We start from the raw sequence: 12,139 nt of genomic DNA on the forward strand, positions 1-12,139 counted from the left end.
ATTTATCTCCTTATCTCTAAATAAATACTGACGCTCCGGTTTTCCAGTTTCCCACCCCAGGCCCTGCAGACCGGCCTGCAAAGGGGAAAAGTGGAGTGTGTGCGGTTCCCTGCCCGCCAGTCATCCCCAAAGCAGCCGCCAGGACTTCCACTCACCTGCAGACTCTGCACAGCCCACCTCACCGGCTCCGCACGGAACCCGCGAAGGAAACTTGGCCAGGACAAATGCCAGGCCAGCAGCTTTGCGATTGAGGGTGAACCGGGTTCCCGGACGCGTCAGTAAAGGGTGGGAACTGCTCCAGAGTGAGGCGCTCGCTCTGGTCGCCCCAACTCAGCGACCGTCCCCGCCGCGGTACCCGCCCGCTCCTCTCCCTTCCAGTCCCTTTCTCCCTTCTGGCTCATCCTCTCTTCTCTCCTGCCCTTGCCCTTCCTCGGATCTTTTCGCCGGCCTCACACCTTTCTTTTCCCGTCCTCCAAAGACAGCTGCGTCATTGAGTCCTTTGTAACCGCTGAAAGTTCCAAAATACAAGCATCAGAGAGATGCTCCTCAGCACCGCGAAGGGAGCACTTTCACTGGCTTTTCAAGTCCATCACGGGCCTCATCCATATTTTTCTCCCGAGCAGTAGAGGACACAAGTGGGGCGTCTTCTCGGTGGAGCAGAGTCCCGGCAGGACGAAGGGGGCCCGGCCGGGGGTGCGGACTCCGAGCGGCTCGTCGCGCCTTCGGCCCCGGAGCAGCCTGGCCGGGCGGCCGTGGGTCAGGGACCTGGGGTCTCCTCAGACGCCGGAATCCGCGACTCCCGCTCCTCTTTCGGGCTGAGCTTGGGACCAGAGGACGCGATTTCCAGGAGTCAAGGTTCAAATCTTGGCCGAACAGCGGCTTTGCGTGCCCAGCGGAGACTTAGGAGCGAGAAACTCTGAATAAAATCATAATAAACTGGGACAAGATCAATTAATATTCGGAATGATAGAGAGCCTGAATAAAACACAGTTCATTCCAGTCAGGTCTGGAACCTTCCACCCGAAAGCTGCCATCCTGGTTGATCAGCGACATCGCAGCCCCTCCCCGCCGCCATTTACGCACCGGGACTACCGTGCAGTTACAAGGCGTGCGGTGTGAAGCCCCCTCGTGGGGCAGGACTCGGTGGGCGCAGCCTCTGCCTTTTACCCCCGAGACCCAGGGGACCCGACGAGGGAGCGGCACTGGCTGGGTCGCTGCGCCTCTGGCCGAGGGGGGCGGGGCGGGGAGCAGGAGAGGCGCCGGCCCTCCGATGCCCAGGGATGGGCAGAGCCGCCCGGGCCCAGCGAGGACGCCCCCGGTCCCGGTCGGTCCCACACCTGTCCGCAGGGTCCGTGTGAGCTACGCCGCTGGGGGTCGCGGGAGCCGGAAAGCAGGTCCTATGAGGGGAGTAAAACGTGTCCTTCTTGTAGTTAAACAGAAAGGTCCCACCGAGATTTGAACTCGGATCGCTGGATTCAGAGTCCAGAGTGCTCACCATTACACCATGGAACCCCTTTGAAAGCCAACTTCCTTCCATCGCCAGAGAAGGGTACCTGCTTCTTTAGGCTCCATACTCCCCACCCATAATCTCAGGGAAGTTCTTCCAAGGACCCGACAAGATCTGAATACGGATGACCCGCTTTGGTGTTCATCCCTCTTTGATTTCCCTCTGCTCCTCTCCTTTGACTGACATCTCTCAGTTCACTGGCACCTCAGAAAATGAAGTAAACGTTCCACTCTGGGTTTCTGGTCAGGGAAGGGCCCCTTAAGTCACCCTCATCAACCGCATATTCTGCCTCGGTTTGCCAGAGTGTCCCATGCTGAGGTAAAATTTCTGCAAATAAGAGTGTTATTTTCCTTTCCTTTGCCTTCACCCTTTCCCCAGAGCCCAGAGAGGGCAGGTGATCGTCAGGGCAGGAGGTGGGATCTCCTGGGTCCCTTGGCTTTCTTGTAGCACCCATTACACTCCAAAGCCGCCGCCTCCGCCTCTTATGTGTAATATATAAAGTGTGTGGAGCGCAAATGAAGGCAGGAGAACTCTCCTTTTCTTCTCCATACAGTTCTGATTTGGGGGGTAAGCTTTTCTCCCAAAATTTGTCAGGTTTACAGTATAAGGAAAGATGAACATTTACACAAAACCCTCAGACAAACCAGGCCGAAAGCACCTGGGGTGGCTCAAAATCAACCACGTGTCGTGGAGCCCACGAGGCAGGGCTCTGACACTTAAGCAGTCACAGATTCTTGTCAGAGCTTGGTCACGTCAGTTTCATTCCAATTTCTTAACATATCCAGAAATGGCACGATTTAAAAAAGAAGAGTGTACACATATTTAGAAGGTATGTATCCAAGTTGTCTTACAGTGTAGACAGTATTTATGTACACAAAATACCACCACACTAAATATTTACATGTATAACAAGTATACATCCACATGATGTCTCAAAGTAATAATCTTTACTTCTTCATTCTATCCCAGAGCCATTTCTTCCCTCATCCAATACACAGAACAGAAAAAAAAACAGCATCTGAAGAAGAGAGCTGCAGCCCAAAGAAAGGAGTCGGAAAGGTGGCCAGTGTTGCCTGGAGACACGTATTTGTTTCCCAGAGACTGGAACAGAGGTTGACACAGGAGGAAGGAGACAAAGGGGAGGCTCCTCTTAGGAGGAGGAAGTTCACAGCTCCGGGATGAAAAGATGAAACTTCCTTTTGGAAAATCAAGAAGCTGAGGGGTAACTAACAACACAAAGTGCTCCTCCAGGAGCCCTTGAAGGTCGGTCAAAGTTTATGAGTGCAAGGACCAGTAATGGTCTCTGGCTGATACAGAAGAAATGCACAGAAAGTATGTTGACAGATCACGGAATGGCCAGGAAACCTAGAGAAGCAGGCTCTCACAAGGGGCAGGGAGAAAAATCAAATGAGGTTAGAACCGCAATGGGTGGAGAGACGGTCTTTGAGGGACGAAAGCCTGGGTGTTGGATCTGAGAGCTAAGGAGCTGGTGGGGATGTGGTGGGAGCTGCCTGTGCTGGGGGCCAGTGAACGGAACTACCCTGGGGACGTAACTCCTCCTCCTCCCTCTCCTCCACTGCCGCTTCCCTCTCGCTGGTCCTCCCGCTGTATCCTGGTCCTCCCTTTGTACGGCTCCACCTCTCTCTCATCTCCCCTTCTTCCTTGCTCTCTTTCTCCTCATCTCCCCTTCTTCCTCGCTCTCTTTCTCCTCATCCCCTGTTTGCAGCTCCTTCCCTTCCCATTCCGCCCTGTCTTTCTGGACCTCCTTCTTCTGTCGCTAGCGCTCCTCCACCACCTCCGATTTCCACAGTTGGGAGGAGGATGCGGGAATATTTCCCACCATCCCAGGAAGCACGAATACCTTGCTCTCTGGGCAGGACACTCTGAGGGTCTCTGGGAGACTGAGTGAGGAGGCCCTCAAGTTGTTCTCGGCGAGGGGACACAAGAGCGACCGTCACCAGATCCCTGCCCTCCTGGAGCTCCCTTGAAACCAAAGAAGGCAGTGGGAGGACCCCACCGGTCCCAGAGGGGTGCCTCTCCAAAGGGTGCGCAAAGGCTCGTTTCCCCCACCGCTCCGTACTCTTCTCATTTCCTCCAACCTGCACATGGGTCCCCGTCTAGCAAGCAGAGAACTGGCGATCAAGGGGGTGGTCTGGCCACAGCGGAGCAAACCGCAAGAGCAATCAGTTTACAGAAATTTCTAGAAGCAGAAGGCGACTTTCAGGTAAAATAAATAAGGATCGTGGTTGTCAAAAGATTCAGAGGATTATGATAATAGTATTTATGATTTTGCTGCCTATAGCATTATTGATCCAGTAGTTTCTAAACCGAGGCACATCTGACAACAGCAGCGTGAAGAAGAATGCTCTTATTGCTCCCATTTTGCACAAGAAAGTAGGGAGATACCCAAAGTTTTCTTTATTTGTTCAAGGCCACACAGGGCAGAACCATTTTTACAACCCAGAGCTTGTGCTCCTGAGCACAGATTCGTTGGGTCTTTCTTCTCAGATGTGGCTGTGTCAACATCTCTCAGTTGGAGGGATGGGAAGAAGAGCAAGAAGAAGAGAGAAGGCAAGAGAAGGAGCAGGGACCGGTGGAAGCACAAATTCTTTGATCCTGCCCTCCCTGGCCTTCCCCTCTCAGCTTTCCCCTCCCCTCCTCGTCTTGCCTCCTGCTTTCCTGCGGGCACCAGCTTTTTCCTTCCTTCCCCACCCTGTTACCGGACTGGGACAATGCTCCTCTCTCGGGATCCCTGCCCAAGATCCTGACAGGTCTCAATGCCTTCCTCCCAAACCCACCTTCCCAGCTTGGCATTCACTTCCCGCCCTTTCCCGCTCCCACGTGGACCCCACAGGACGCAGCCTACCCAGCTGGGCACAGCCGGAGCACCCGAGACCTTTCCGTTGCCCGCCTCACGGGATGCCGCGAAATCTAACAACCGGCATAAAGGCATTTCAAAAGAACTTTTCGCTCTTCGAAAACTTTTCCGTATTTCCATTCTCAGGGGTCTTAATGGGACGAAGGGCTAAAGACGACAATGTATATTCATCCAAGTCCTAGAGCGTCCCGGTGAGTGCCAGACCCTGTCCTGGGCGTGCGGACACGGGGCGACCATCCCCACGACCTCTGTCCTGGTGGAAATCGCCTGGTGGACACAGGAAACCTAAGCACAACCTCGGCCCCGGAGGCCTTTGCCAGGGTGGGCAAACTCTCATTCATTGAGTGTAGGCGAGGATACGGGAAGAGCCATCATGGGAGCCCACCGGGTGTTCAGCTGTCCTTGGATCTCGTTCGATTCAGGCCCGGAGGGTCCGAACCCTGGATCCCGGTATCTCTGAGGGCGCTGGCATCTGTGGCGGGTAGGGGGCAAGGACGTGGTGCCGTATCCCTGGGGGCAGGGGACTTACCCTGGGAATGAGTACGTGTCTACTCCATACAGAGTCCAGAAAAGGCCTGTAGTGCTGTCTCTGTGGCGCAATCGGTTAGCGCGTTCGGCTGTTAACCGAAAGGTTGGTGGTTCGAGCCCACCCAGGGACGGTGGGGTGAGATTTTAGAGACCACCAAAGAGACTCCCTTTTGCCAAGAGGACACCGGAGAAGGGCTGCGGCGAGCCGGCTTGCGGAGAAAGAGCACAGAAGTCAGGTGCAAAGGAGCAGCGGGGAGGGCGGGTCCCGGGTGGATTGGAAGCGTCGGTCATTCCTGAGAGCCCAGAGCGCTGACCGCCGGCGCCGTGAAAAGGGTCACCGAGGCGCGGGTCCGCAGGGGCGGAGGGACGGCGTCCACGCTGCTGGGCTGCGGGGTCTCCTGGGCCTCGGGCGCACCCCCCACCCCCTGCGGCTTCCCGGAGCCGGGGAGTCGGCGGGGGGGGGGGGGGGGGGGAGGGGAGGTGGGGGGGGGGGAGGGGAGGTGGGGGGAGGGGCGGTGGTGGGCGACCCCTGCGATCGGGTGCGGAGCTTAGGGTCTGACGACTCTGGGTTGGGTGCGGGAACCCGAAGGCAGCCTGTGGGGGCCCGAGGGTCCTCACTTGGGGGGAGAGGAGGAACCCTAAAGCAGAGCCCTCGGGAGCCGCCGTCTCCGTGCCTGAGAGAGCCTGGGGCTTCAAGGTTCCCGTTTGAGTGTTAAAAACTGGTGGTCTAGATACCGATGGCGGGACCTCGGGTTTTCATGGATACGGTGTTAAGCGGTACCGGTTGTCCTGTTTCCGTAGTGTAGTGGTTATCACGTTCGCCTCACACGCGAAAGGTCCCCGGTTCGAAACCGGGCGGAAACAGACCGCTTATTTTCTTCCCACCCCGCCCTCTCCTACCGAGATTTGTTTTCTGATTGGCAAAACCACAAGGTTCCAAAGGCTCGGGGTGAAGCAGAGGACGTAGCTGTAGGAGGAGTTGGTGACCACCTGGAAGTCTACTCAGCACTAGCAAGCAGCCCTCCTTTCTCTGCTCCGAGTCCCTGTGAATCCAGGCCCAGTTCATCCCCGGGGCGGGCAAGGACAAGACTGACTTCGAGTCACCCTTACGTCCTGAAACCCCGAGCCTTGGCTCCCTGTCGGGCCCCTGGGTCTCCTCCACGTGTTCACAGATTGTCTCTGAAAACCATGGAGTTCATTCCCGTGACGCTCACTTGCTTTCCCCCACCTCGGAACACCTGAGGAGCAGTTTTATCTCCCTGGTAGAAGAAAAGAGACCGCACCAAGGTCTCACCGTGGGCTCCAGCCAAAGACACGGAAGTGAAGAATTTAAGGCTCCACGAACTGAGCCGGTCGCGGAGGGAAAGGAACCGGTACCCGTGCGGTCGTCAGGAGAGGCCCCGGAGCCAGGTCAGAGATCTGGAGGTAGACGGATCCGCTCATCACCCGCTGAAAGCCAAGTCGAGTCCCTGACTCGAGGGAATACCGAGGTTCACAAAGAGAGCATGCCCTGGGCTCGGCAGCACACAGCGCTAGAGCTGGACCAGGAGGGACCCAACCGGATAGTTTGTGACCTGGTCTCAGAACGAGAAGCGTCTCCCAGGAACGGGGATTTGAAGGGCTGCGAGCCTTGCACAGCTGCATACAGCCGTGGGGGCGCTGGGACATTTCCTTTCCTGTTCTCTGCATCTCTGGTTTCATCTTTGCACTCTCAGTTTTCACCTGGACAGCCAAGTCCACTTTCCTCCGCGGTTCCCTGGTGGTCTAGTGGCTAGGATTCGGCGCTTTCACCGCCGCGGCCCGGGTTCGATTCCCGGTCAGGGAAAGCTGTTTTCTTCTCCATTCCTCGATGTCTTCCTGTCCAGATCAGAATTGTCTTTTGCTTCAAGGTCCAGTGCAGTAGAGCGTCTGCACTGAGTCCCGGCCTCAGGGTCCTTGACATCAGGCAGGCTGGAGGAGACTCCCCGGATGCAGTGAACAGCCTGGGCTGCCCAGCTCTCCTCTCCACTCTTTTCTCTCTGCTTGTTAGAAACCCAGAGTCTTCCTTACAGAGTTTTCATCCAAAGAGAATCAGGGACTCGAGTTCCAAAGATTCATTCAAAACCAAACCCCAAACCCTCCAAAACATACATCCAAGTTACAAGAATAGTAACATCGTGTATTCTGTACTCAGCCGCACAGTTCACATTTTCCCACGTTTGCTTTGTCACTCTCTCCATGGAAACCTGAAATCCATTCTCTTTAGGATGCGGAGAAGCTTCCGGGGGAGTTCGATTCGGATCTCCAGGAAGTGCAGGCCAGGCATGCTCTGCGCTTGTAGGAATACCCCACCCCACCCCCACCCCCAACCCCAGGACCGTCTGCTATCCGGACTCCTCCGGGTCGTCTTGATGGACAGTGGGGTCTTGGGTCAGCCTGAGCGCTAGAACCACCTGCCTCGGGAAGACCCATGGGGAAGTGCAGCTGCCCCCTTGGCTCTTGCCTGGCTCTCTGTGCCCAGAACACAAAGGGGAAGCCTTCTTTCCTGTGGTGGGAGGATGAGTGGACCAGGTGGGAGATGCATCAGAGGGAGGGGAAGTATTCTCGAGAGCTTTCCGGAATTGTCTGCTTGGGTGGCTGTCCTGGGATAATGGTGTTTTGTGTAGTCTTCTCCTGGTCTTGACCCAGTCTCAGGTCCGATGTGATTCACCGTTCTCATCTTTCCGTTTTCCCGAGGCTTTGGAACCGGCACCGTTTCTCTGCGGAGCAGGAGGCACGTCCTGGGAATTCTTGTCTCCAGCACAAAGAGTCGAGGGGGCCCGGTGTGGTCCTGTCTCTGTGGCGCAATCGGTTAGCGCGTTCGGCTGTTAACCGGAAGGTTGGTGGTTCGAGCCCACCCAGGGACGGGCGGTCGAGGTTTTAGAACCCATTCGAGGTTTTCCGTGCCGACGACCATTCAAGCGGTTCTTGGCCCACACAAAAATATGCTCTCCTGCATTCGGGGTCCGGACTGCTGCCAGTCTGGGCCACCTCACCTTTCCCACCCTGTACTCTGCAAGTGCAAGTGTATTCCTATTCACTCATACTTGCCTAAGGCAGGACCTCCTGAGACAGATCAAGGGATCCAGTTTCTGGTGGGGTCAAGTCTTTATTCTGCCAAGTACATAGACTTAGACAAGTAAGTTATACCTTATGTGCCCCAGGTTTTTCACCTGTAAAAGGAGGCCAGCACTTAGCAATTGTTCTGTCAATAATGTTATCAGTGAACCCACCGTCATCATTAGCCTCTGCATTATTTTTCAGAAAGGCATTTCCTACATGGTTCATGTATTATTTGGTTTCATGGTTTTATGATGACAGATATGCTGCAACCATCATTATTGTACTCACACTTCTGACCATTCGTGCAGGTATTTATTTCCACAGTGTAGAAACCTGGAAGTGCAGTCGCTTCCTTGAGTGTTTATATGCTTCTTAAGTTGGTAAGTCCTGCAACTTTGCCTTCCACAGAAGCGGGACTGAGTCGTATTTCAAATTATTTCCCAGTCGTTCGGTGTCCCTTTCTTCAATTACTTTGGCAACACAACAATTTTTCTATACATCTCTCTATGATTCTCTTAACTAACAAAGGGAGCAGTGGCCTCCTGACCCAACTAAGGGGAAAGACAATAGAGGGACGCTGTGGCATTACACAGAGGTGCTCTACTGCTTATGGTGGAGAGTTAGTCACTGACCACTTTTAAAGTCCTCCAGTAACTGTCCATTGTTTTGTCCGGTGACCTGGTCAACCGGGTCCAGAGAAGATGGCCAGGATGGCCTCTTTCTGCCGAGCAACTTATCCAAAGAGAAGACTCTCACTGATCCCAGAGCCTTTTTCCTTCTCCCCTTTCTTCTTTTATTTACAAACTTTGGTTACACTTTTAACGTGAGGAAAGAAAATTCGGTGCCTGTCCCTCCTCCTATAAAGTGGGGTGTTACCACGGAACACCCCATTTACTTTATTCCTTGACAGTTTTTTGGTTTGGTTATTTTTTGGAAGAGTCGGACACGACCGAGCGACTGAACGGGAACTGATAAAAGTTAGCCCATCACATGGGCTAACTCACATGTCGTGAGAGCCCGCGGAATCCTGCCCCTCGCAGGCTCCTGCTTCAGGCCCGGACCCTTAGAGCCATTGGCTCCTGTTTGCGCTGTTCTTCTATTAAATCTTATGTGCAGAGACTGTGCGTTTTGACGTTTTTGTACCGTGTGGTTTGGGGACAAATATGTTCTCTCTCTGATTTGTTCATCACTGATAAGATGGCGCTCGCTAGTGGCGAAGAACCTGCCTGCCATTGCGGAAGATGTTAAGTTACATGGTGTTCGATCCCTGGGTCAGGAAGACCCCCTGGAGTAGGGCACGGCAACGCACTCCAGTATTCTTGCCTGGAGAATCCCATCTGACAGAGGAGCCTGGCAGGATACCGTCCATAGGGTTGCACAGGGTCTGGACACGACTGAAGCGATTCAGCGCGCATACCCGCAATTTCTCCTATCAATGTGGGAATCTGGTCTCATTTTAGGAAGTGAACCTCTGGGGATAATCCACATTGAGTGGTGGTTGACAGGGGTCCGTTCCCTGTGAGGTAGAAGACAGTTACACTGGACCATGAGGCTTTTTTCATTGCTGCTTGTCTTGATGATTCTGGTATTTCCTGGGATGTGGCACGGCCCCAGTGAGAAGTTGTCCACTTCTCCTCTTTCCACTGTTTGGTCAAATCCAGGTGGGCCCAGTCTATCCTAGTCAAGCACTGCACAAGTGTCGTAAGAGATTAACACAGGAAGGATACTGAATTTTTAGCATGGAACAGACAGTTTCTTTCACTGGTATATGAAAGTTTCTAAATAGCTGAAAATAGTCAACAAGTGAGGTAAGGATTGTTGAAATCAGACTACAGAATGCAGAGGAAAAGACATATCTTTGCAAAGAAGCAATGAAGTCAGCAACGTGAACACTTCTGACAACCCTGCAAATCAAGATTGAATACTTCCAGAACCATAAGCAAGTTCAGCCCTCAAGAAAAAGGAATGACTAGCCATGACTTCAAGCACAGTTTTATACACTGGGGACTCATAAGTGTATTACAGAATTCCTATTTTCCTCAGTGAGATTCCTCCAATATCGCTTAATTGTATTTCATTTTGTTTCTCACACTGGCAAGTGTTGTTAATAAACATCATTGACTCTGCTTTCACCTTAAATAAGGCTCGCTAATTTTTAAAAAAATTTATTTATTTTTGGCTGCCCTGTATTAGTTGCTTTGTGTGGGTTCTCTCTAGTTGGCGCGTGCAGGCTTCTCGTTGCAGTGGCTTCTCCTGTTTCAGAGCACAGAGTCTAGGTGCATGGGCTTCAGTAGTGGCAGCACACAGGCTTGGTAGCGGTGGCTCGAGGGTTTTAGTTGCTCTGTGGCATGTGGAATCTTCCCAGACCAGGGATCGGACCTGTTTCCCCTCCACTGGCAGGCAGATTCCTATCCACTGTACCCCCAGGGAAGTCAAGCAAGGCCCACTGCTTTGATGTATTTTTTTCCCCTGTTTAAATATATTTTCTCAGAAACAAGTCAATACACTTTCTCTCACTCTGGGGAGAACAGACAAGTTAGGCCTCTCAAAATTTAAAGATGTCACTCCTCTTAAGGAAAGTGATAATCAGTTCCGTAAATGTAAAATTAAAAAATGAAGACTTTCTGGAGAAAATACTCTACTGTTTATGCTTCCATGTGGTATTTATATAAGGAAAATTTTGTTGCTAAATTTGTGACAAGGAAAAAAAATAGATTTAACTGTAGATTGAGTAAATGGTCTTGATTACTTGGAACAGCAACCATGAAGGAATGAAATTGATAACAGATTATTCTTAATACTTTTAAACAATTTAAATAACTTACATAATGGCCTTCAAAATGTTTACTCATGTTCGTTTTTTTTTTTTTTTTTAATGGAAGCGACTCAGAATAATTACATTGTTTTTCTCATTTTGGTCTAACACCAACTCTATATGTATTTTCAGATTATCTTATAAAGGTGTAGAAAATAATGGTGGTATAATATTTTAGTATTTAAGTCTTGGGTTTATTTAGGTTGAAAATCTGAATTACATTGGACTTCCTAAGTTTCCTATGCTGGTTGTACTGCTCAGATAAGCCAACATAGCCAATGAGTATTTAAACTTCTAAAAGTTTAAATTTATGTCTTGAAGTATACTGAATATACTAATATCTGTAAAGGGGAATGAATAGTTACAATTCTAGACACCAGAGGACTCAATCATTCCCCCTACAATATTTGGTTTATATTTTTAGGTGTCCTGTAATTAATATATGATTCCATATATACACCAATATATGATTCCAACATTCTTGTGTTCCGACATGTGTCTGCTTAAATGACAGATTCATGATCTATAGTTTCCTTTGACTCTATTAAATTGATTTAATGAACGAATCATCTTTCGTTGCCTGCAAGTTTGTTCTCTCTTTGTCCTTTCCATTTGTCCTAATTTCCTGGTAGATTGGCTGACAGCAGAAATACCGCTTTAGTTGGGGAATGCTGTTGTTGTTTACAAATATTTCTATATCTTGTTCGTATATGGCTGATGCCGGGCATATTACTACGTGTTCCCTTGACGAAAGTTCGGTGCAGTGGTTTGTTGTTTTTAGTGCTCTGACATTTCAGAATCATAACCTTAATGTTGTGCGCTGCACAGCTTCTCAAACTTTTTTGAAGCGTCACCTTATTTCTTATTAGGCATCCATTTTTTCGCATGGCACTTGCTTTCTATCATAGCAACTACCAAAATCCAGCTTTGCAGAGATATGATACCATAGTAAAGAGTGTAAAATAGTCTAATGTTGGCAGATTTTACTATGTAGATTACACCTCAATAAACTCAAGAAAGAAAAGTAAAAAGGCAAACAATACCAAAATTTCACAGGATGGAGAGCACTGTAAATTCTTTTTCATTTCTAAAAGGAGTGTTAGTAAGGTCAACAAAGTTGGAGAGGAATTTGGCAGCATCAGCTAAGGGTCGTACATACACTATCACGTGCTGTGGCCCAGAAATCGTACTTTTATCTCTGCTATATATGTGACCTCTGCTGTCCAATGAGACAGGTACAAGTCACGGGTAACTACCGAACACTTGTAGTGTTTCTAGTGTCACACGTGGTAATGATGAGTGTTTGTTTGTTTGTTGTTTTTTTTTTAAC

General features: G+C 50.8%; 5 non-coding genes across 5 annotated transcripts; 4 read left to right on the forward strand and 1 right to left on the reverse strand.

Annotated features, from left to right (window-relative positions):
- Positions 1–1,440: 1,440 nt before the first annotated feature.
- TRNAQ-CUG (transfer RNA glutamine (anticodon CUG)) lies at positions 1,441–1,512 on the reverse strand. Its single transcript has one exon. It is a non-coding gene; the product is annotated as a tRNA-Gln (tRNA).
- Positions 1,513–4,970: 3,458 nt separating this feature from the next.
- Positions 4,971–5,044, forward strand: TRNAN-GUU (transfer RNA asparagine (anticodon GUU)). Its single transcript has one exon. It is a non-coding gene; the product is annotated as a tRNA-Asn (tRNA).
- Positions 5,045–5,704: 660 nt separating this feature from the next.
- Positions 5,705–5,777, forward strand: TRNAV-CAC (transfer RNA valine (anticodon CAC)). Its single transcript has one exon. It is a non-coding gene; the product is annotated as a tRNA-Val (tRNA).
- Positions 5,778–6,666: 889 nt separating this feature from the next.
- TRNAE-UUC (transfer RNA glutamic acid (anticodon UUC)) lies at positions 6,667–6,738 on the forward strand. The gene has a single exon. It is a non-coding gene; the product is annotated as a tRNA-Glu (tRNA).
- Positions 6,739–7,724: 986 nt separating this feature from the next.
- Positions 7,725–7,798, forward strand: TRNAN-GUU (transfer RNA asparagine (anticodon GUU)). Its single transcript has one exon. It is a non-coding gene; the product is annotated as a tRNA-Asn (tRNA).
- Positions 7,799–12,139: the final 4,341 nt, after the last annotated feature.

The sequence above is a fragment of the Bos indicus genome, chromosome 3 (assembly GCF_029378745.1).
Source record: "Bos indicus isolate NIAB-ARS_2022 breed Sahiwal x Tharparkar chromosome 3, NIAB-ARS_B.indTharparkar_mat_pri_1.0, whole genome shotgun sequence".
Taxonomy (NCBI): domain Eukaryota; kingdom Metazoa; phylum Chordata; class Mammalia; order Artiodactyla; family Bovidae; genus Bos; species Bos indicus.